Source organism: Equus asinus, chromosome 29, assembly GCF_041296235.1.
Source record: "Equus asinus isolate D_3611 breed Donkey chromosome 29, EquAss-T2T_v2, whole genome shotgun sequence".
NCBI lineage: Eukaryota > Metazoa > Chordata > Mammalia > Perissodactyla > Equidae > Equus > Equus asinus.
Window position 1 is genome coordinate 9,932,100 of NC_091818.1, and position 26,616 is coordinate 9,958,715.

At 40.2% G+C, this 26,616-nt stretch overlaps 1 pseudogene; it reads right to left on the bottom strand.

The window, feature by feature from the left end:
- Window positions 1-3,162: 3,162 nt before the first annotated feature.
- Window positions 3,163-26,560, bottom strand: LOC139042505 (cytoplasmic polyadenylated homeobox-like protein 2; annotated as a pseudogene).
- Between the last annotated feature and the right edge of the window lie 56 nt (window positions 26,561-26,616).

Consider the following 26,616-nt stretch of genomic DNA (forward strand, 5'->3'; position numbering starts at 1 on the left):
ATTTATTGGCTGGAATTATGGGCCTTTCACACTCTGCCCAGGAACTCTCTTTCTCTTCATTTCCTGGAAATCTATACCTTAATATCAATCACCTTATGAGTTCTAGGACAAATATTTAGATATGCACCTCTTCTTTCCTACCCAGAATACTCCAAGTCCTCAAGTATATATGCATTCCTCGGAACCTTTCGTCTGTTTGCTAATGGCTGCAACCCAAATGGAAATCACCTAATCTGGCTCAGAGGTTATCCCTGGTTCAGTCATGGGTTGAAATTCATGCCTCTAGTCCATGTGTATAGTTGATGTGTATACAAGCACATCTATTATGGATGGAGGTCATGACAAAGGTAGCCACTGAATACAGATGGAAAAGAAAAATGGATCTAGAATCAGCCCAGGCTGGATCAGGAAAGGAGCTCTCCTGACCAGCTTGAGTTTCATAGATAAGAACACAGGGCTTCTGAATGCATGTTCAATTAGAATCCTAGGTTCTTTGATCCAAATGAGAGTTTCCATCTTGATTTACCCAAGCACCTGCTTCATAATTCACAAACATTTAACATACATGAAACCACTATCCTCATGACTTATGTAGAACAGTAGTTGTCCAGTAGGGGTCATTGTGCACCCATCCCCACCCCAGGTCATTGGCAATGACCCTAGATGCTTACAATTAGGAGAGGGGTGGGGTCAGGGCCTCTACTGGTGTCTAGTGCCTAGGGATCCAGGATGCTGATGAACATCCTCCCACACACAGGAAAGCCCTCACAACAGAGAACTAATTAGCCAAACATGATACTACTGCCGGGGTTTGGAAGCCCTGCCACAGAGTATGTTCTCAAAATAAGTATCAACTTTCACTTTTTTCCACTTTTTGTCCTACTATTGGTTCTAAATGCATATGCTCCTGCCAATTTGATTTGAAAATATGTCCTTTTTCCAGACTCAAACTCACAATGTCAGGTGTTTCCCATTATATATTTTTACGCTAGATCACTGGGATAACCCCAAATAGCCCTCATTTCTTCATCAACATCTCAGGGGGCATACCACTTCCAGAGAGGACAAAATTGTGTGCCACAGACAACTTATCCGAATTCTGGGTTCTGGAATGTCTGTTTGTCTAGCTAGTTCTTCCCTGGTGCTGATACCAGGAAATCAATTCCTCTCAAAGGCTTGAACAAGTTGGTGATCCAGTGATGGATGTCTCCTTTTGTCTGGCTTCTTTTGGTAAGCATTGTAAAGGAAAACTCGAGAAGAAAAAAGGGTTTTTAGGCGATCTTTCACATTTAACCTCAAAACAGAGATTTCTAAATATCATTCTGACAACCTTCACTCCCTCTTATTTCCCCGAGGAATTCATCAACAACTCTTGGCCCTTGGATAAAACCCCTGAGGTGACAGAAGAGCAGGACACTGCACTGCTTAGCAACAGCAGAAACAAAGTCCAAAGGCTTTCTTGCTAAGAACCTGCCTTTCCCAGCAAACAGTGGGATGATGTTTATATCTTTGACACTAGGATGCCCCAACCATACTATTATTTTTTCCTGTTCTGTGCAGTTGTTTGCAGAAAATTTGGGCACAACATGCAGAGTTGTTTATCCTCTCAAGGAGATCTATTACTGAACTGTATTTGGACTGCTGACTTCTTACCATGAGTCCTAAGATGAGGCTTATCCCATCCTTGGGTTTGATAGTCTCCTAAGGAGCATTCAGATCTCAGCCATCTCTATCTAAGCTGTGGTTTTCAAACCAAATCTAAGTGGGAAAAAGAAGGTGTGAGTCATGTAACTCAGTCTATATCACTCCAAACATTGATCCAATTGAACAACGCTGGTTTGGCATCTGCTGGTGGAGTATTATCCATAAGAGAAAGGCAACGTATTATTCTAGGAATGTTATTATCTCAAATATTAGCAAGAAGTTCAGGACAGCACTTGATCCACACTCAAATTAGCATGTCTTCTATGACCATTCTCATAGTATCCAAAGTAAATTTCCCTCGTTCAAAACACTGCTATGTCTCCTCAAAGAAATCCCTCTCGCTGTCTCTGTCTATCTCTCTCTCTCTCTCTCTGACAGCCAAATCTCTCTGACAGGTGTTTCCACATGAATCACTTTCATTACCAGAGTTTGAGTAAATACTGTCTTCCCTATCCAGAACAGATACATAGAGAGATAAGAAAAATTTCTTCTTTTCAGCATCCTCCAAGACTGAGGTCATTCTAGCCAATTGTTAACCTGAGACTACATAATGCATACAAAACCCTGAACTCATTTATCTCTAAAAAGACATTTTTACTTATCTTCATCAGTTTAAATACTGCTTCACCTGGTATAATTATATACATCTATCTCTTTAATGATTAGGAGAAATTCATCACAACAGCAGTTGTTTCATTTTTACATCAACAATTTTATTCAAAATAATTCAATACAGAACTTTACTTCCAACACTCTTTTGTGTATGAATCACACTTCAGACATTAACTAAAGATTAGCCTATGAATTGGCAATTTCCATGAATTCTTACTCCACAGTTTTCTCTAAATTATATGTTATTGTTTTGCTGTATTTAATCCAATAACTAAAGGCACCATATCATTATCATACTCATCCAATTCTGTACTATATTCTGTAAATCTCAAAATTTGCTTTCATTATCTCCTATGCAGAAAGCCTGAGCCAGTACATCATCCTTCCCCCATCAGTGAATACACACAACCAATATTTCCACTGTTAGTAAAAGTTATAAACAGAATTCTGTATTTGTGTTATTTTTCCATTATACAACAGGAAAAATTTCTTGGCAAAATACCTGATATAAGAGAATTGCTCAAAAACGTTTAGCCTAGCTTTTCTTGTTACTTTGATTCTGAGAGAGAATGAAATAGAAATTAATGCCAACCGTTATTCTAGGTTCTAGAATGTCAATTTCTTTGGTCAGTTGTTCCCTGGTAGCTATTCCAGGATAAGCGTTCTGTTCAAGCCATGATTGGAGGATATCCTTTTCACTGTGGTTCAAAACAATCCTCCTTTGCTGGGCTCTCTTTGTAGTGAGCCTGATGAAAACAAAAAAGGGATAGGGAGCATGAAGGATTGTGGTGGGAGCACATAGTTTTTGTTTATTCCAGGTTAAAAGTCTGTACATTCAATGATGACTATATATTTTTACTTTAGGGACACAGATTAAGCCATGCTACTATGGACACAAATAGGTATAAATATATATTTTAGAAAGGATGATAATCAATGATCGAAGTATACAAAGCAAGAGTTTACAGAACATCCATGACATTACATGCAAAGAAAATAGGAAGGAACAGAACCTAGGAAAATTCCTGAAACTAAATGAAACAATATCATGAAAAAATTAAAAGTTTGAATAAAATCATAGAAGTTGGTACAGTGGAATAAATGACATATTTTGATAAAATTAAATATATAATGTCAGGAATTCCTTGTGTTTTGTCCAACTAAAATGTTAACTTTAACACTTCAGGTAAACAACTCATGTGTGGTACCCCTGGTTGCCATCTTAAACTTGAAATTACAGTAACACTTTTCAAAAGACACCGTCCTTGGATCCAGTTTATCACTGGGTCTCCTCCAAAAACATATCCCTCCAATCATGGTGATAATTTAAACTTTCATAAACTCTGGAAAATAAATTAGGCTTTTGTTATTATAAAAGAAAACAGTGAAGAGGTTGATGGGAACTTATCACTTGAAATGCTGATCAAATCCATATTGGGAGAGTCACCTAGCTTTCACAGAGACTGCTGGCCAATTTAGCAAATCCCAGAGACACAGGATTTATCAAGACCTAGGGTGGCCCACCTATTTCTTAAATATCTTTCTATTTAATCATTTCATTAAATATTTAATGCCTTTACAAAGGATTTCAAAGCAATCAGATTAAGAGGATGTGAAAGTAAAGATTACAGTAGGTAATTTTGCATCTATCATAATGCCTTTCCAAATATGACTTTGGTTCTGTGCTCTCTAGTTTATACATATATAAACATGTTGTTCTTTACTATGTTCAAGTTCTCTTGTTTCTTAATTATCTTGGCTTGGCCATTTTATTTTATGTTGGATAGGCTTTTTTTTTGTGAGGAAGATTGGCCGTGAGCTAACATCTGTTGCCAACCTTCCTCTTTTTGCTTGAGGAAGATTATCCCTGAACTAAGGTCTGTGCCAATCTCCCTCTATTTTGTATGTTGGATGCCACCACAGCATGGCTTGATGAGCAGTGTATAGGTCCGTGCCTGCAATCCAAAACTGCGAACCGCAGACTGCTAAAGCAGAGCACGTGAACTTAACTGCTACACCACCAGGCCAGGCCCTGGAGAGGCCTTGTAATTTGTGCAGCGTTCATGCATTCTCCACAGATTTTTTTGATCAGATCTTTTCTATTGAAAGCAGGTGTGTCATTTTTCAGCTGAGAACATTTTCAGTGAGAGACAGACAATGCCCCAAAGAGGTCAGGGTGTGGTTCTGAGAGGCAACTTTATCCACCATTCAAGAACTTTACAATGCTTTTTGCTAAATATTTTCAATGAGAAAGAAGTATTTGCTTATTTTGCAACTGCAATTCAAATATTTATTATAGAGTATAATGTAGAAAGAAATGAATAAACCTTTGTGCAAATGTTTGCTCCCCAATTCTTTCTTTCCATCTATCTGTCTTTGTCTAGGCGATTATAAAACTCAGTTTGACTTTCAAAAATTGCAGAATGGACATACTGATAGGCAGACAATCTTCATGGGACTTTTCCTTGGGGTGTACCTCAAAAACTGTGTTGGTTTCTCCTATTCTTGAGGAAATGAAAGGAATATTCTGTTCATTCTGTAACTATCTCCCATCTCTTACTACAATAGTAATTGCCACTCAGTGTAGTTTCTGCCATGTCAACCACTGTTGTGATGGGCTACCAAGGACTTGAAGTGAATTAAGATATAGGATCCAGATGAAGCACTTGTAAGGAGATAAAAATACCTGTGGTATTTCCTATAGGAATTCATTTTGACCACATCTTATCTGAGACAAGTAATAACACACTTTAAGAGGTTTAATACTCTTTTCACCCAAAAACTTTGCATACAGCTACCAGCCATCTGACCTCCACCCATGCCCCAGCCAAGAGAGGTATCAAAGGTACAGTTTGGCTCCTGCCTGCCTGGAACACATAAAGGCTTTTAAGGAGAGGCCCCTCAGTGACTGGGGACTATCTGAATCCCCACAGCAGTCTCCCCTCTGTAGCTGGCCAGTTGCCTGACACTCTTTTCTTCTTCAACCTTGGTTCTCCACTGGAGCTGGTTGGGGAGCAACAGGACTGCACCTGACTCCCTGGGAAACTCTTCAGGGGTACAAAGTCCTTTGTTTAGGGCCAGCCACAAATTCCTGACTCCTGACTTGCACAAAGTACAAACTGGCCAGGCCAAGGAATGAGTCCCAACTCTCCAGCAAGAAACAGCACTTGGACCTTCTTCAGAGCCTAAGATCTGACCTAGACTGCTAGTGAGTGAATCCCAACTCCCATTTCCAGGTGCTAAATCCTGCTCCAGAGGCAAAGGGGAGGCTTTTTGCACCTGAGGATTCCTCTCCGCTTTAACAGATGTTCCCCTGGAGGAGACTGTCAACTGATGGGAATGGACCAGACCTGACAGAGGCCTTCATGGGCAAGGTGACAAGATGTAATCCACTGCACAGGTCTGCATCCTGAGGCTTCTCTGGGCTGGCCTGGCCGGGTCTTTCCAAACCTCTGCCAAAGAAAGAAAGAATAAAAAGTACAAATATAAATTGTAAAATGCAATATACATTACTACATATGCTCCAGGCACATCAGTTAAGAGGATATTTCCAATGACTTTATAGCAATAAATTTGAGAACAGAGATGAAATGGACATATTCTTGGAAAAGTTCAACTTGGCAAAAATGACTCAAGGAGAAATGGTTGTCCTATGATCATTTAAAATATGGAATTAGTAGTCAAAAATCTTCCCATAAAGAAAACATCAGACTCAGACGGATTGACTAGAAAATTCATTTAATGAAGGAATAAGTTTTTACACAAGATTTTAGAGAATAGTGAGAGAGGTAGCAAACCTAATTCATTCCAAGGCTGGTTTAACATGATCCAGACCCCTAAAGATAGTGCTAGTAAAGAAAATGATTAGAGGCCCACTCCTTTGTGAACATAGATGCTATGATTGTAATCAAAATATTGGAAACTACAACCCAAAAATACATAAGAAGGATACATCATGACGTAGTTGGGTTATTCCAAAAACACGACATTCTTTGATATAAGAAAAATCTATTTAAATCACCACAGGAACAAGTTACAAGAGAAAAAAAATTATATAATTGCAATTAATGAAAAAACATTTAAGTGCTTCAAAATCCATAGAGAGGGAAGAAATAAAGAAACTGAACAAATTAGAAATAAGTGGACTCCTTTTGCAGAAATTGATAATATGCAGTATAGTAAATGCCACATACTAAATATGAAACTGGGAAATACTGACAACGATGTCACCTCTCACTCTGCTGATTCAATGTATTACTGCAGTTTTCAGCCAACACAGTAAAAGGAAAATAGAATAAGGATTGTATAGAAATACAGGTGCCATTACTGGCAGATGAGGTAATTGTGTACATATGAAATAATGTAGCATTCAGATGCTCAACTGGGTACTCTCAGATCTTGTGACATCTGCTTTATGCACATCCACAGGAGACTTGGTCACAACACTCTGGGTTCCCAGGCAGCAGCTCTCAGGTAAGGGGGATGGTGGGGGCTGCACACCTGACCCAGCACAGGATCCTCCTGGGGCTCTTCAAAGGGCAACAGCTGGGCCTGCATCTCCACTGAAGTTCTTGCCTTAAGTGGGGAAAACTTGGGTGGCCTCAACAAAGGGACTGCCTTTTAGATGTATGGAGACCTGGCTGACGTTTGGATGTCTCTCACAGTAGGGCTTCAGTGAGGCTGCTGCAGGACATATGGCTACTGCGGTGGCTCCATGGTGTAGGAACATTGCAGTAGCAGCCTCATAGGCCTCTCATCCAAAGGCTGCTGCAGTGGGGTCCTTCGGATTCTTGTTGGCTATCTCCCCTCTGAGGGGCAGACAATATCTGAAACAGGTACTGTGCAAGGGCCTCTTTCTTCTGAAGCACAAATTGCTTTGAATTTGGCAACTGCTGTTTGCTGGTTGTCTTGCTATGTTTGTGTTTGTTGGTTTTGTGCTCCATCCTCTAGCCCAGCCCTAGAGGGCACTATAAGCTGTATGATCAGGGGCTAAAACACTGGTGGACACTGCTGCCCAACCAGAAGGGATCAACAGCTCATGGAGCTTTCCTCAAGACAGTGTTTATGTTCAGGCTCTGGAGAGGTGTTCGCCTTGATCTGCTGTGTGGATTACTATTGAATGTTATATGGTTATTATTTCCTGTGGCCACAATCTCGATCCCAGCAGTGGACCTTTGCAGACCCCTCATCCCAAAGATGCTGCATTTCAGAATGGGATTCCTCGGCAGCTCCTTGACGCATACCTTGCCCAAGAGGCATTGGCCGAGACTTGACCACCATTTGTAGAGGTGTATGCTGCAGCTGAGAACACAGGGGCTCTCCATTAGTTTGAGAAAACCCCCTCTGCTCTTGTGATGGAAGGGAAGGCACCTGCTGCCCTAAATCCCCACAACTCAGGTGCATTAGATACTGAGCCTGGAAGAGCAGATTCTCTTGATAATCCTGAAGCTGTTGAGGCTGCTGTAAAGGACATCTGCAACCATTAGCCTGCTGTCCTTGAAATAGTGAGTGATGACAATGGGCCTTCTTCTCCTGTTGCTGTTGCCTCTCTCCCTGCACAGTAGAAATATGGTGCAGAATGAAGGGCCTTGCATGCTGGCTTTCTTCTTTCTCAGGCCCATCCCTCTAAAAATACTGCACAGAAGATGTAGGAGGATGAAAAAAGAGTGCTGATTTGTAGCTGGAAAATGGATAGGCAGGACAAAGTTTACTTCTCGTATCACCTTGATACTCCAAAGTACAGCTTGGTTCCTTTACAATGCCTGGGACCATAGTGTCGCCTGGGCCATCCTGTTGACTGGGAATTTCCTGTGTCTCTAGAGAAGAATAGCCAGCTCTCCCCAGTACAGCCTCCTCAGTAGAAGAGAAGTTGTGCTCAGTGGTGTAGTTGGGAGATTCTGCCTGAGTATCCTGGAGGCTTAAACATGAACGACCTTGAACAGGGAATTCATGTAGTTTCCAAATAGCAAACATTCTGTGTCTCTCTCTGGGTGGCAGTCGGGCTCTTTTATTCTGGAACCAGTTCTAAAGAGAAAAAAAGAGTAGTGTTTTATCAAATTGACTTATCTGGTTATATTCCTCAGTATATTTCCATAATGTAGGAGAGAATTTTGTAGTTAAGCCTAGTCTCAGCATTATCACTGACTTTCCTCCTGACCTTGTACTCAAAAATAAAGGCAATCTTCCCTGGGGCTACACGTGTGATTATGGAAGTCATACTGTACACAATTCCAAAACTCCAACCACCTTCAAAGTCTTCACTGGCCCTTCTGTACATTCAAACCTACATTAAACCATTACTCAAGCTGCTGCATAAGAATGAATTCATGGCTCAATGTATTCTAAATCATGTTCTTAAATTCATTGTTTTCAAACGTTATACATAAGCAAGAGTTTAAGTCATAACTTTACTGTATTGTATATGTGTCTCTAAGCATTTCATTTTAACACCTCTAGTCTCCATTGTTCATCCTCCCTAAAATGAGGATAATTATACATGCCAACCCATAATCCCCAGGACATTGGGTGAGCTGGAAATGATAAAATGCTTTTGTAGACAATCCATCCTAATAAGCCAGGGTTGCTGTAGACAGTTAGAGTCATGCAGCCTAAGCAACAGTACCTGGGGGCCTTTTGCCATCTGCTCACTCCTGGAACTGCCCTCTGGCTCCCAGTTCAGAATAGCTTTAGGCCATTAGTATTACTAAAGCTAAACGGATCTCTGATCCCCTCATGATGATTGTTTAAAGCAAAATTCTGACTGCGCACAGTGACCCTGACACCTCCAAACACACTTTCTCATTTTTTCCTCACAACTCCACAACATAGATAATTTTACAGAAAGCTGAGTTACAAGAGTCAATTTGTCAGAGATTATAGGGCCAGTTCGAATGTTGATTTCACGAAGACCCAACCAGAAAACAAGTGCTCACTTTCCCTAGTCTAACAGCCTGCCCTGATCCTCCCCCAACTGTGTTTGCTTCCTGATCACATCATGGACACTCTCTCTAAGCACATGCAGCTCAATTCAGTGCAAGGCAATTTGAATGGCCATATCTGTGAACTTCATGTTATAAAACTATCCCTGTGACATGTTTGGAGGATTAAAAAAAAAAGACTAAAAAACAGTTTGAACTTGAGAAACCCAGTGGTCATGAATCCAGAAATGTAAAGAAAATACAGTATAAAAATGTTTTAAGTATTTGACCAGTCTCTATTGTTTCCTGGCTGTTACCTTTTTTAGAGTTTCTACTTAGTTATATGAAATCATTAACTTGTATTTTTCTTGAAATGTTTCCAACTCATGAAACTCTTATAATATGATGACATAATTACTTACATAGTATTTGCCTATACTTTTATCCTCCAAAGCTACTCTTGCATTCCCTTTCTTATTTCCACCAAGATAATTTCCTCCTATTGTCAAACAAACAACCAATAAATTCAAAGATCTATGGAAATTACAGGACAAAGAGAAATAAGAAAATCTTCCTAATTGTGTGTATGGCACAAAAAGTACAGCTCTAATAAAATTTCATGGAGCTATTATCAATCATTTCTAAAAACAATCATATGAGAGATTCCCTGGACAAAATTTGGTTCACACAGCAAATGGTTATGAAGCACCTGCTATAGCTGTGATGTATTGTGCCAAGTGATGGGACACTATTGAGCCAAGTCCTTTCTCTTGCACTTCAGACTTGGATATTCAACTATTTACTTACTATTTCCACTTGGAGGTTTAATTGGCATACTGAACTTATTATGTCCAAAGTAAAGCTCCTAATGCCTCTAGCATAAAACCACTCTATTCCAGGCCTCCCTATCTTAAAGGCAACTCTAATCTTCCACTTGCTTAGGCCAAAATTTTGGATCCCTCTTTATTGGATATACAGTGAGAAGATGCAAAGACCTCTCAGCAAACTATTGGCTCTACCTTCAAAATAATAGTTCTCTAGGTGCCAGCCCAGTGGTGCAGCAGTTAAATCCACACATTCTGCTTTGTTGGCCTGGGATCCACTGGTTCAGATCCTGGGTGTGGACCTATGCACTGCTTGTCAAGCCATGCTGTGGCAGGCGTCCCACATATAAAGTAGAGGAAGATGGGCACCGATGTTAGCTCAGGGTCAATCTTCCTCAGCAAAAAGAGGAGGATTGGTGGCAGATGTTAGCTCAAGGCTAATCTTCCTCAAAAGTAATAATAATAATAATAGTTCTTTATACTTCTACAGTCAGCAACCTAATCCAAACCATCATTGTCCTTATCCTAGATAATTACAACAGAATCTTAACTGGTCTCTGCTTCCAAACTTGATCCACAATAGTCTATTTTCCATAAAACACATACATAACATATTCATGCCCACACTGACATAAATAAGAAAAGTGACCAGATGTCAACACTTTGTTCTGTGTGATGAAATACTATGAAACTTTTTCAGAATTCTTTACATTTTATATTTGTCAATAAAAGATATATGAATGCAAAGCTTTGAATATTTCATTTACATCAATTATATATACTTGACAACGCAGTTGTTTGGCCAGTTCTTTTCGAGTGGTAAAATCAGGGTAAGGAGTCTCTTCAAATGTCTGATTAAGAATATACAATTCATCTGTAGTAAATTTATGTTGTTGTTTTCCCTTTCCTCCTCTCCATTTTGTTCCTTTAACTTCCTTATGACCATCTTCTTCGACTGGAGATCCTGAAAAATATATAAATGGAAAGGGAAATGCATTGAGGAATAATGATAGTATCTAGAAAAAGAAAAGACTGTTCACTGACTAACCATTCATAAAAGATTTTTAAAAAGTGGAACCCCACCTCACACCTATTTACAATAATAAGATTACTAATAGGTTAAAGGCCTATCTTTAAAATTATGAGGAGAAAATGAGATTTATGACCTCTAAGGTAGGGAATCAACTCAACAGCACTAGCAACAAGGGTAGGGAAGGATTTCTTTAGTTTAATAAGAAGTCACACATTATAAAAGAAAAGGCTGATGAAAAAATGCTCAGCCTCATTAGTAATTGAAGAAATACAAATAAACCAGCTCACACCCATCTGGTAACCAACTTAAATGTATGGGACTAGAGTAGGGAAGAACGATAAAGAAAATAGGAAATCAGAAGCAGGGTTGGTATAAGTATAAGTTCTTAGAACCACCTTGGAAGTAATTTTATTATATACAATCAAATTGAAAATGCACATATCCTTCAACACAGCAATCAAAGGACACTTGAAAACAGTAGGAAGGTTTTGTAGTGAGGTTACAAGAATGGTAAAAACAAGAACAAAACAAAAAAACAAGGTTTAACTATACACTGTCTATGAGAGACTCATTTTGGACCTAAGGACACATATAGGCCAAAGAGTGAAAAGATGGAAGAAGACATCCCATGCAAATAGTAACCAAAAGAAAGCACAGGTGGCTATACTAACATCAGGCAAAATATACTTCAAGTCACAACTGTTATGAGACTAAGACATTATATAATGACAAAAGGATCAATTTACCAAAGAGATACAATAATTTTAAGTATGACAGACCAAACCTCAGACCTCTCAAATATATGAAGCCAACATTGACAAAATTGAAGGTAGAAATAGTGAACAACATAATAATAGTAGGAACATCAATGCCCCACTTTCTATGATGGATAAAACAACCAAACAGAAGATCAATAAGGAAATAGAGGACTTGAACAAAAGTATAGACTAATTAGACATACCAGACATATACAGAACACCCCACCTAAATGAAGAATATACATTCTTCTCAAGTGCACATGAAACATTTTCTAGAAGAGACCATACATTAGGCCACAAAAGCAGTCTTAAAAAATTCAATATTGAAATCACACAAAGTATATTTCCAATTACAGTGGAATGAAATTAGAAATTAATAGCCAAAAGGAAGCTGAAAATCTACCCATCTGTAGAAATCAATCAACATACCCTAGAACAATCAATGGGTCAAACAAGTCACCATGGAAATTAGAAAATACCTTATGACAAGTGAAAATAAAAAACATAACACCAAAACTTATGGGATGCAGTGAAAGCAGTGCTAAGAGAGAATTTTTTAGCTGTAAGTGAGTACGTTAAAAAATATATCAAATCAACAACCTAACCTTAGACCTCAAGTGATTAGAAAAAGAACAAACTAAATCCAAATAGAAGACAGAAGGATATAATAAAGATTAAAGATTTTTAAAAATGGAGAATAAAGGGGCCGGCCCCATGTCCCAAGTGGTTAAGTTTGAGTGCTCTGCTTTGGCAGCCAAGGGTTTTGCCAGTTCAGATCCTGGGGGTGGACATGGCACCACTTGTCAGGCCATGCTGAGGTGGCATCCCACATGCCACAACTAGAAGGACCCACAACTAAAAATACACAACTATGTACTGGGGGGCTTTGGGGAGAAAAAGGAAAAATAAAATTTTTTTAAAAAGTAGAGAATAGAAAAAAACTGAAAAGATCAACAAAACTAGCAGTTGGTTTTTCTAAAGGATCAACAAAATAGATAGATCCTTGTCTACATTAACTAAGAAAGATTCAAATAAAAATCAGAAATGGGAGCATCACACCTAATACCATGGAAATAAAAATGAGTACAAGAGAATACTACGAACAATTGTGAAACCAAGAATGAAAAAGTTAAAAAATCTCCCCTAGAGCAGAAAACTTTGAGATAAGCTTTGCTAACTCCAGCTTTGCATAATCAACTATTGTTTAAAACTAACCAGATTTTGATGTCCCTCCTTAGTAAAGGAAGGAGCTGTCTTTCCCAGGAACTCAAGACCCAGATGTCAAGATTCAGCTTCATAAGGCCAAATGTAGGCTGAAGATGAAAACTAAACAGAAAAGTCCAGTCAAGGGAAAAGAAATTCAGTCTTCAAGGCCAAATGCAGGCTGATGAGAAGGTACCAACCAGCAATGCATTATGCTCCCGCTACCCCTACTTAACACTCCAGCACATGCTCTCCCTTTCCTACCTAAAACCCCAGATAAAAACCCCTCCCTTTTTCCCTTTAAGGAGGTGAATCTGAGTTCTAACTCCCATGTCCTTGTCTGACTGCCTTTCAATAGTAAACCTCTTTCCTTGCCACAAGCCTGACATTTCGCTTATTGTGCCTACAATGCATCAGGTAAATGAACCTGCATTTGTGTTTCATAACAACTGTATACCAACATATTTGATAACCTAGAAGAAATGGAAAAATTTCTGGAAACACTCAATCTACCAAGACTAAATCATGCAGAAAAAGAAAATCTGAACAGACTAATAACAAGACTGACTCAGTAATCAAAAACCTCCCAGTAAAGAAAAGCCTAGGACAAGATGGCTTCACTGGAGAATTCTACCAAACATTTTGAGAAAAATTAATGCCAATCCTTCTCAAATACTTCCAAAACATTGAAGAGAAGAGAATACTTCCAAACTCATTTTATGAGTTTTACCCTCCATTATCCTGATAACAAAGGTAGACAAAAATATCATAAGAAAACTACAGAACAATATCTCTGATAAATATTGATGCAAAAATCCTTAACAAAATACTAGCAAACCAAATTCAACAGCACATTAAAGTGTTTATACATCATGACCAAGTGGGATTTATACCTGAAATGCAAGGATGGTTTAACATACAAAAATTTCAATGTAACATACCATATTAACAAAAAGCACAAAAACCATATTATCATCTTAATTGATGCAGAAAAAGCACTTGACAATTTTCAACACCCATTCAGGATAAAAACACTCAACAAACTAGGAACAGAAAGAAAGTACCTCAACATAATAAAAGCCATTTTTGAAAGACCCACAGCAAATATAATACTCAGTGGTGAAAGACTGAAAGCCATTCCCAAAGCACTTGCTTGGAGGACTTCACATCCTACAGGCACTGTGATTGAGCCATCATTGCTTTGGAGTCTCTCTGTTGAAGATTTTTGCCTCGAGACAGAGATGGTGATGGGAGCAGTGGACTCCTGGGTCCACCATACATAGTTCAGGAGCCTCTGACAAATGAGTCACATATTATTCATTGAGCACAACACCAAAAGATATAAGACACAGTTGGAGCAGACCACAGAGCCTTCTCTCCTCAGTTAAGGTTCTTCTAAAAAAAAAAATCAAAGCCAGAACACTGATATTTTGTGATATTTACCTTCTCAAAGAACAAGATTGTCAAGTCTCTTTCATACCCCAAGCTTGGAAAGTTCCAAGTTATTTTGAATTGCACAGAATATCAAATCATTTGGGAACCAGGGGGGAAAAAATCCCAGGACCACTTCAGCAATTCTTCCAGGATAGCTCTTTAGGTTTGGGAAGGTTTTTTTTTAACTTTTTACCCTGTTAACTTTTAAACATGCATGAAAAGTAAGAGAGAAGAGAGGAATGAACCTGATGATCCTATCACTGACTCAAATAAATGGCACTACATAGCCAGTCTTATTTCATCCACTCACCTCCTTGACACCCCTTCCCATTACTCTGAAGTGAATCCCAGACATACTGTTTCACCCAAAACTACTTCAATATATATCTCTAAAATATAAGAAATATTTTTTATAATGAGTTCCATATTGTTGGATATTTATTTAGGTTTGTTCTCATTTCTCTTTTTTATTCCAGTTTTATTGAGATACAATTGACAAGATATCCCTTTTAATGTAATCAAAACTTCATTTTCAAATACCTGAGCCTCTCAGAAAGTCCTAGCACCCAATTCCACTGTTCGGCAACCACAAACAATTACATCAGTGACATGAGCTGTCCTCAGCCTACAAACCTGCACTTTTAAAAAATGAAAGCTCAATCCCTCGGAAAGCACTAGTACATAAGGTAGGTTGCCTCTCACCAAAGAAACTCACCGTTGGAAGACATGTTGAATCTCTAGTCCAGGGTCTTTTGGAGTGACAAAGTGATGAGCTCTGGAGCAGCAATAATATACCCCTGAGGTGCCCACCCTAGACACACCTTAGACACAGCCCTAGACATGGCTCCACCCTAGGTGGGGCTCCACCCCAGATACACCCTTGGATCACCTTACCTAATCCACCTCTTCAAAACCTGGCTTCCATTCATTGAGCACCAACTGAATCCAATTTTCTTATTTATCTTTGTAATACCCTGACAAAGTAGGTACTATTTTACCCCCACTTAGACTTAGAGGACACCAGGGACAGAGAGATTTAGACCATAGAGGAAGCCTCTGACCCAGACAGTCTGATCTCTGACCTCATGCTTGTCACTACCATCCTATTATGTTATAGACTGCAGGATGTGTGAGTATGGAAGGCTTGTCAGGCTCACAGAGGATCCACATTGCTTGATATATCATTCGACTAAGGAATACTGAGATTGGGAGCAGAAGAGACCAGAGACTAATATTGAATAAGGATTATAGACATTAGATCATTTGCTAATTCATCTTATCCTTGAAACAGTCCTTGAGATAACCAAACCCTCCATTTTACAGATGAGGAAATTGCAGGCCATTGGAGTTTTCTTCACAATTCTAGGACTTTTTACCTTCCCAAATGTGTGGGAGAAGGTTTTTATATACTCCAGATCTGAAAAACATAACACATGCTTGACAGTTCTTTCATATTAATTCATCTGAATTCAGAGGGATCCACATGTGCCCCTTTCTATTTAAAAAAATTGCTACAAATTTATGTGACAAACCCAACGAATTGATCTCTCACACATTATATTACTTAAGTCTTGCAATAGCCCTACGTGGATATATATTACTCATACCTGTGATACATATGAGGACACTGAAGCCCAGAGAGATGAGCTAAATTGCCTGAGGTCAAACTCTAAGAAGAGGAAAATGCCTAGAGGAACATAAAGCAGGTGGAAGTAAGGTTTAATTAGGCATGTTAATGGCAGAGGTGCAGGCAGAGGGAAAGCCCGTGTTTCTGACTTGATTTCAACAGAGATCACACCTTACCAACAAATGAAGATAAAGCACAAGGAAGAGACTTGGTGGGCAGATGAAATCATGGGAGGTCATGTTAATGAGTTATGACTGTAGATTGGTCCTCTGCTGTCTGCTTGGGGTCAGAGGCACTGATAGCCAAGCCAGTGCATTTGGGCAGTACCAGGTGCTCTGAGGTAGTTGAGGGGAATATTTTGGGAGCTGGAAGTGTTGGAGGAGTTTGGAGGCTAAGAGAGCAGAGCAAACCAAGATAAGGTTGGACCTAAACTGATTTCTCTGCTTTTTTTTTTCTTCCCAGTAATTCAAAGTTCAAATCAGCTATTCTTGGCTTTATTTTTTCTCTCAGTACCTTGAATTCACACTAGGTGGTGACCTTTCCTGTGCCTCCTCCATCAAGCTGCTTCCAAAATACATTCTGCCAGACACGTTCACTTCCTTGCTTCAGGTTCTTTCCCTAACTCCAGTCAGTCTTGCCTCTGGTCCCATTCCATCATTTAGATGTCACTGACAAAGGTCAACAAATCAGCCTCTAAATTGCCTAATCGTATAGTTAAACTTCCTCCCTAAGGCATCAAACATCGTTGGCCAATCCTTTTTTTCTTGAAAACTCTCTTACTTCAGATTCTTTATATTGATAAATAAATGGCAAGCAATAGGATATTGGAGTATATGAGGAAGCCATTTGGTGCAAAACTAATTTGGCCTAACCTTGTTTTTTCCCAAAAGGGCCTGAGGTGGCCATTGAGCATACATTGTATATCTGCTTTAAGCATCGGCTATGTCCCAAAGACAAGAAAAAATGCCCTTGAGATAAAGATGCACCTCCTGGTGCATTGGCATTTCCTTAAGGATAAGCATCTCTCCCTAGACTAGGAATTGATTGCTGCACCCACTTGTCACCACCCAGCTCAAGACAACACACCTGCTACTTTCTGTGTCCACCAGTCATGACAGGGCAATCTCATCACTATTGTAAAAGGGGCATTTCAATCATATTGATGTGGATTAAGGCTGCCCCAGCTAGAGAAGCCCAAGGTGACCTGGCCTACATGCCAAACTATACGACCCAGTGGACTTTTTTTATGGTATGAATTAGGACCACCCCAGGGAGCGAAGCCCAGGGCATCCTCACCTACATGCCGATCTGTATGGCCAGATTCGTATCTAAAGTTATATGACCGCACAATAACCAGACCCCATCTGCACTGAAATCATTTAATGACTTTTTACATCATCTTTTCTTTTCTCCAGTAAAAATAAGTCCCGTACCCATGCCTTAGAAAATTAGCCCTAACCCTCAACTCGGGGCAGCAGCAGGAGCTCTGACCGCCCATGGGTCCTGTCCCCACGCACCAGCTCTGCCTGCCCATGGGTCCTGTCCCCATGCCAGCGGGGGCAGCAGCAGCTGCTCTGCCTGCCCATGGGCCCTGTCCCCATGCCAGCGGGGGCAGCAGAAGCGGTGGCAGCAGAAGCTCTGACTGCCCATGGGTCCTGTCCCCATGCTATTCCACACTATTCTCTAAATAAAAGAGCACTACTGCCAGATCTTGAGAGTCTAAGAAATCTTTCTTTCGACTCCTCAGCTCACCGACCCCGCATCAATATTGATGAGGATTTTTAGGCTGCTTAATTTTAAAACAGTTTATGATGAGGATTTTTAGGCTGGTTACTTTTAAAACTACAGATAAGAAGCAGGCTCCGAGGAGTGGAATTTGTTTGCCCTTTGATCAGAGACAATTGCATTTGTGAAGGAAATCTCCATGCCTCCCTCTCTGCGCCAGGAGGAAGGGGGGATGGCTTTATCTCTGGAAACCCTTAATGGGGAAGGCAAGAACTTAAGTTGTTTACTGTCTGGCAACCTCATGTAACTAACCCCCCACCCCAAAATCCTCCTTTGTCTTTAGCTGAAGATAATATTTGAGCGGTGACTTCTGCCATTTACTCAATCCGGTTTGATTCTTATCTAAAAGTTGTGGGGCCGCCCCATGGCCGGACCCTACCGGCACTGGTACCATTTTAACTTTTTTTTCCTTTGTCTTGTAAAGAGATGACTCACATACCTATGCCTTAAATTTAGCCCTAACCCTCAACTCAGGGCAGCAGCAGCAGCAGGAGCTCTGACTGCCCGTGGGTCCTGTCCCCACGCACCAGCTCTGCCTGCCCATGGGCTCTGTCCCCATGCCAGCAGGGGCAGCAGAAGCGGCAGCAGCAGGAGCTCTGACTGCCCATGGGTCCTGTCCCCATGCTATTCCACACTATTCTCTAAATAAAAGAGCACTACTGCCAGATCTTGAGAGTCTAAGAAATCTTTCTTTCGACTCCTCGGCTCACCGACCCCGCATCAAATATGACACATATTTTCTGGTGGTACACAACCACTCTGTGCACCCCTACTTCTGTGGAGTGCGCCATTCCTTTGTGGAAGGACTCTCCTGGGCTATATGGCCCTCAAATTCTGGCTCATAATAAACTCACCCCAATTTTGATTTATAGATTGGTTACGGATTATTTGCATCAACAATATTAAGCTTGGCTTCAAGGAATATCCACTTGAGTCCTTTATGCTTTTTAAAAATACCTCATAACGTGAGAGCCCAACATAGACCAGGTCCTGTGTATTGAGCCCTGTGACACAGCTGTGCAAAAGCACAAATGCAGTCTCTGCTCTCAGAGAAGCAACATTAGAGTGAACTTTTAGAAGTACTTAACTCCCAATTGTCACCTGCAAGGAAAAGCCAGAACTTACTAGAATGCCTAATAAGGAGTTTCATGACCTGGCCACTACTTCCCTTTCAGCCTCGCCTTTGAGACTCTGTGACTTCCTGCAAACTCTTAGCTCCAACAGGCTAGGCCACTTCCAGGTACTGAGATACTCTCCGCCCTCCTGGCCTGTACATCTTGACAAATAAAAATGGCAAGTAATAGGATATATTGGAGTATATGAGGAAGCCATTTGGTATAAACCTAATTCACCCTGATTTCTTTTTTTTCCTCCAAAAGGGCCTGACTGGCTATTGAGCACGCATTGCATATCTGCTTAGACATTTCCTATGGCCAGAACAAAGGCCCTTGAGATAAAGATGCAACTTCCCCCCACATTAGCATTTTTCCTTAGGCTAGGAACTGATTGCTGCACTCACCTCCCAGCTCACCTGTGACCACCCAGCTGGAGACAACAGACTGCCACCTGCTGTGTTCACCGAGACAGAAGACCTACCTGCTATTTCCATCAATCGCTGTGCCAACAGAGCAGTCTCGCGACTATTGTAAAAGGGACATTCCAATCATATGTGAAACATTCTCTTTGAGGGTATATAATGACCCTGTATACCCCCCCCAACTCTTTGGAGTGATCTGTTCCTTTGTGGAAAGACTCTCCCGGGTTATAATCCTCAGATTTAAGCTCAGAATAAACTCACCCAAATTTTCATCTATAGATTGGTTATGGATTATTTTCGTTGACAATCTGCTTCAGGTGCTGCAAAGAAAAGTCCCAGGTGACATTAGAAGAAAATACTTTAACCAAAAGCAAGTTGATCAACATGGCAATTTGATTAAAATAATCATCTGGTTAAAAAGAAAAAGGCAGCAATAACAACAAGTGATTTAAGAATTTGGTGCTCTGTAGAGTAATTTTGTTTTCCTTAAGTGTTTTCCTATGGGTTTTTCCCTGCCTGCAGAATTTGGGGATGTTTCCTCTACTTTTTGCATCCAGTGAATTTTTAATTCATTTTCCCCATTGTTTTTGTGATGTTAAAATTTAAACCATAAATGCACAAAAATGTGGTTAGTCCTCAGTTTGCCTACTGCAAAAATATAACATTTGCCTTCTACACAGATGTTGGAAACAGAATATTTCGTTCATTCACTTATTAAATAAATATTTCTGAGCCCCTCCTGTGTGCCACAATTGTTCTATTTAGCGATTAGCAATAATGTGTTTGTTATACCAAAGTTTGGGTCATTTTTTCATTGTTTTTATTTAAACAAAGCCTTTGGCTTCACCTTTAAGTGATACTTTTCTTTTTGTTTTTCAATGTACATGCTCAAAGGGAAATTATTCAGCATTGTGGACAGATTTTTGGGACCTCTCTCCGTAGTATAATAGGTAAATCTAGCAAGAAAATTTCATGGGCTTTAAGTCAGTACAATAACGTCTGTGCTGCACTGTGAAACAGCTGTGCAGGCCATCTTCAGCCTGTGTTAAAATGACCTTGCAACCCCACACCTCATGACTGAAGATGCCAGCTGGACAGATCCACATCAGGAAAAGAGAAAGGGGTACCTCACTCTCACATCTCCCAGCTGCATCTTAGAGATTGAGGGAATAATTAATGACCCTGGTCCTTGCCTCCCTCCCCACATAGATAATGTCAGTATCTCTGAACTTGTTTGATATATAATCAAGAAATTCTTGTTTATGTTACCTTTATTATATAATCTAGAGAAAAGCCGCGATGTGCTCTATCCCTTTTGTTAAGATATGTGAACTCTAGCTGTAAGGGGTTTTTTTCCTCTTCCCTGCATGTACACTGTTTGTGAAAGAGACATAAACTGCACTTAATCTCATACCCCTCAGAGCAGTTCCATCAGAGCACTCTCTTGAACAGTTTTCCTGGGGTCTGAACTCCTCATGCTGATTATTGAATAAACTCCTTCTCTAATATCACCTAGACTCTTTATTTCAGGCAACAGTAGTTTCACTTCCTTCCATCCCTTACCCTATGCTGAAATGTTGGTTATTCATGAGGAGAAGTTGATCTCTGTCAAACTGTATGCAATGTGCTACAGTATTCCAAGAGGAAGAGTAAAATTATTCACACAGGCTTAAGGATGCCTGGGAGGGTTAACCACAAGGCCACAAGCCTAGTGGAAGTAAACTGAGAACAGGCCAAATGTCCTGATGGGGTTCAAAGCAGGCTGCCCCAGCATATGCCACTCTGTTATGCAGATTATTTTGAGCTGAAGACAATAAAGATTCAGAAGACTCAGGAAGAACATTTCACCTTCCCCCAAACTGCCTAAAAGGATTTAACATAGAAGGCCTGATCCAGGAAGCAGCTAATACCATGAGATAACTATAGTATAAGGGAAAATAGGTGTGATAAGAAAGGCACCAATAAGCTCATCTTATCAAAATTCTGTCTCTTGGGCCACATTCTCTATAGGGGGCCCAGCAAACAGATGTCTAACAAACATTTGCTTTCCATTTCCATGTGAATTGTCTTCCTCCCCTTTGAAGTCCCAAACGGATACCCCCAACATCCTCCTTTGCCTTTAGCTGAAGATGATATTTAAGGTGACACCTTTGGCCATTCTGGCAAGTTGTTCAGTTTTCCTGGGTTTCTCCCATGTACACGTTATTAAACTTTGTTTTACTTCCTCCTGCTAACCTGCCTTTTTAATGTTTTTTAAAAGATTTTATTTTTCCTTTTTCTCCCCAAAGCCCCCTGGTACATAGTTGTATACTTCTAGCTGTGGGTCTTTCTAGTTGTGGCATGTGGGACGCCACCTCAGCATGGCTTTATGAGCAGTGCCACGTCCACATCTAGGATCTGAACCAGAAAACCCTGGACCACCCCAACAGAGCACGCAAACTTAACCACTTGGACAGGGGGCCGGCCCCCTGCCTTTTAAATTTTTTGACCAGCCATAAGAACCAGAGGGAAATGGGTATGGGGGAATTCTCCCTAACCCCCTACAGGCTCTATGGGGACCCCCAAACTGTTACTGGCTACAAACATAGGTTCTTTACCCGCCACACAAGAGGGGACAAATAAAAACTGGAATGCCAGGCTTATGGCAAGGAAAGGATTCTATTTTGGGTGACGTCAAGCTGGGAGTTGAGACTGAGCCCTCAAATTCATCTTGTTTCATCTCATCGCCCCAAAAGATCAGAGGCAAGGGGTTTTTAAAGGTTGCAAGGAATGTGTCTGCTTGTGGGTGGGGGGAGTCAGTGGCCTTGCTGGTTGGAGCTTTCTCACCAGCCTGCATTCAGCCTCAGGAAGCTGTTTGCAGGGAGGAGAAAGAGATGATAAGGAATGCAGGTGGCTGTCCTTGGTTGTCTGCCTCAATCAGTGATGGCGGATTCTGGTGCCAGGAAGCCAGGGAGTAAGCAGGGAATAAGTGCTTTGCTTTTAACCCCATATATGCTTGGTTTAATGTAGGGAAACTGATATCAGGGCCAGTATCAAAACTAGCCCTAGAAGTCAACACCTGGATTTGTGGGAGGAAAATAAAAGTCTAAAGCCATATGTAATCCTAACTAGTACAATACGCTATCTGAAAACTTGGCTCAGAAATCCTTAAAAATTCCAAAGTTCAACAAAACAGGAAATGACATGTTAAAAGATTCACAAAATATCAATATAAACAGAAAAGTTACTCCATGACCAAAAGTAAACATGCCTGACAAAGCTATATAACATACCTATTGAAGTATTAAAGCTACACTCCACAAATCTGGTGAATTTGGCAAACTGACAATTCAAATTCGCTTTGAGCACTTTGGGTTTTGTTGAGATGATTTTATGTAAATTGCCCATTCAATGAATTGTATTTTCTCAAACTGAATTTTATCCATTTGCTTGCCTCCTCCTCCCATATCACAGCACTCAGTTCATGGAAGTATAAACAATAGTAAGAACAACAGCTAACATTTATTGAAGATTTACTTTATGCCACTTCTAAACTAACCATTTCCCAAATACACATAATAAATCAGTGTCCTATAGGCCAAAATCCTGCACAAAATCTGATTATCATCATCATCATCAACCATCATCATTATTTGAATTTGAAGATTTTTAGGCAGGACAAACCCACCTTGGTTTCCCCAGAGTTTCACCACACCAAATTGGATCATCCCTATCCCTTTCATTCATTTGTTAATTTAATGCCCTGAGGACATTTCTGTTTGCAACCCATGAATGTAGGATCTCATACCTTAAGGTCAAATGGTCAGTTGTATTAAAATATTAAGTTATGCTGCCTCTAGTAAATCCCTATTGATTTGTCTGTCATCAGAACTACACTGTACCCAACCTGAAGCCTGGACTGTATTTGTCTTATTCACAGCTGTATCTCCAGGACCTAGCACTGCACCTGACACTAAATGAGTCCTCAGAAGGACTGACTGAATATTTGAGTGAATGACATAACCTTTTCTCCATTCACATTATACTTTGTCAACCTTTCATCTTTCCTAGTTTCCCTGATTCCAATTTAACTCCATCCAACGTACACCAGACATTTTCCCCTCACTGATTAAAAAAATAAAATTGGGGGGCCAGCCCCATGGCGTAGTGATTAAGTTCACTATGCTACACTTCTGCATGCCAGGTTCGCAGGATCCCCAGTGCAGACCTACACCACTTGTCAGGCATGCTGTGGCGGCAACCCACGTACAAAATAGAGGAAGACCGGCACAGATGTTAACTCAGGGCTAATCTTCCTTGAGCAAAAAAAAAGAAAAAAAAAGTTTTTACTGACTTACCTTGGCTAAGGGATCAAATCAAAACTACTTAGTTTGATACCTAACGACATTCATGATCAGGACCCTACCCACCTTGTGAGCCTCAACTCCCTTCACTCAACTTCACAATGTTCCCACATTGTTCCTTCTTGCAACAACAAATTGCTCTTAATTCTCTGGACACAATGCTGTATCCAAATTCCCATAAATTTGTTTAGATTGCTCTCCCTTCCTCACTCCCCCATGATCCTGGAAAACTGGGTTGCTATATTAGCACATGCCCATCCTACACTACAGCCATCTCATCAGAAATCCCCTAGGGGTACTATTATCTCTGGACGTCATGATACTGCATTATTGGTATACTTGTGTTGGGGGAGGGTAGAGTTTAAAATATTTTTTCCCAAATAGATAACGAATCATCATAAAATAATTTAATGAATAGTTCATTCTTTCTTCCTTAATTTGAAATGCTACCTTTATCATAAATGCTTGTGTATATGTCAGATCTCTGGAGTATCATTTTCCACTGATTTATTTGATTTACATATCAAATATCAAATGTTTTTAATTATTATAGCTCTTTATAGTGTGTCTCAATACCTGGTAGACCAAGCTTATAGGAAAAAACTATCTTTTTTTGCTTTATTTTGCACATCCCAAATTATCATTAAGGTTGAACGTCTTTTCATGTTTCTTGGCCATTCAAGTCTTCTCTTTAACAGATGTCCAATTCATATCCTTCACTCATTTGCCTATTATATACATTGAAGAATTTCTTCTTCCAGGTCCTTCAATGTTACTTATGATGCCTTTCATAAGAACAAAGTTTTTAATTTAGATGCAGTTAAATTTTTTTCTTGCCCTCTATGGCTTTTCATTTTCATATCTTGCTAAATAGTTTCTTTCCCCTCTCTCAAAGGTTGTAAAACTCTTCTCCCATATTTTCTTCATTGTTTTCAATGTTTAGGTCATTAATCCATCCAGAGGGGAAAGAAAGAGATAAAGTGTAAAAGGGTAAGAGATTTCTTTGCCAACCCAGAGGGGATGGCAATATAGGATACAGAATTTAGTTGGGGGGCCAGCCCCATGGCTGAGTGGTTAAGTTCATGTGCTCCACTTCGATGGCCCAGGGTTTCAACAGTTCAGATCCTGGGCATGGACCTAGCACCACTCATCAAGCCATGCTGAGGCAGCATCCCACACAGCAGAACCAGAAGCACCCACAACAAGAATATACAACTATGTACTGGGAGGACTTTGGGGAGGAAAAAAAAGAAGACGCAACAGATGTTAGCTCAGGTGCCAATCTTTAAAAAGAAAACAAAAGAATTTAGCCACCTCTGGCATGTGTGGAGAGGGTAACTTAGGTAGAAGAGAGGAAACCCCTCCGAATTTCCAGTTGATTGTGAGTTCCTTGTGGATTGACATAAACTACTCATATCTGAGTAAAGATCTTCTGGTACCTTCTGAATTCCTTATATGTGCATGACAGCCTAACCATAAAAGAGAAATACTGAAAAATAGTCTAAAATTAGAGAAATTCTTGAAAAGTTCTGTTAAAGGCTTAATCAGCAGTGTACTTGAGGAGAGTTACCCTGTCATTTGTAGGACAAATTCGATAAACGGATTGCATGTGGGTTGTTGAAGTGGTAGAACATAGGAAGGAATGACCCAGGGAGGCAACAGAAATTAAACCACAGTTTAATTCAGAGGATGAGATATCATGTTAATCAATAGAACACTTGACAGCAGACTAGATATGAGGGCAGCCCAAGGGGGGAATCTGGGTACCTGGAAGAAGGAAGATGCTATTAAAATAAATAGGGGAGCCTTGGTGAGGACTGACTTGGTGGATAACAACAGTGGACTTGTCTTTGAGGTGTGGTGCCATACTTAGTGAAAGTTACCAGCAGGAAACTGAGAGAGGCTAAGGCTGGAGAGATTGTTTTAAAGTTATCCAGATGGAGGTGAAATTGAATCTCAAAGATACTATAAACACAGAGAGAAGACAATAGGGAAAACCTGTATCTAGGGGACAGGTAAAAGGAAAGCTGAGAAAACAGGTATTCAGAGAGGGAGAACCAAGAGGGTGATATGATGAAGAAAGATTACGACTAAGACAAGCTGTTTAGCACTGGTAACCCTGATAGTGACAGGCACTGTGGTTTACCTGGGAAAGGATTTTGTCACATATTCTGGAATTCATTAAGACATAACCGAATACACTCATGTAAAAAACAAGGAAACAGAACCTTAGCTGTTTCCATGTCAACTGAAGAAGTTCTGGAAATGTGCCACACCTCATATAGCATGGTCCTTAAGAGGACCAGAGCATTCGGCTACCACTGGCTTCCAATATTCCTACCCACTTGCAGGACTTTAGGCACCTCTCTGTGCTGTCTCCTCTTCTTTCAAATGAAGGACAATAGTCTACTGCATAGAGTTGTTTAACAGTACTTTAAACAATGTCTTGAACGTAGTAAGCACTCAATAAATATGAGCTATTGTTTTCACTCACTTTTAAGGTCCCAGCGAAATGGTCTTCCTCTCATGAAGTCTGAGAACACGCTTCTGTCTGATATGTCTCCCACTGCGCACTGATGACACAGTGCTTAGCACAGGCTCGGCACACACGTCGAAGGCTCAGTAATATTAATAATAACCAAAACTTATAAAGCACTAGGGGCCAAACACTTTTGTGAGTGTAATACACGCATAACTCATTTAATCGACCCAAAGCCCCGGGGTAGAGAAATCAAGGCACAGACAAAAAGTTAATGGCAGAGCCAGGACTTAACCCGGGTGTCTATCCCACAGCCCCTGTTCATAACTGCTGTGCCCTAGGGTTCGATACTTCACTAAT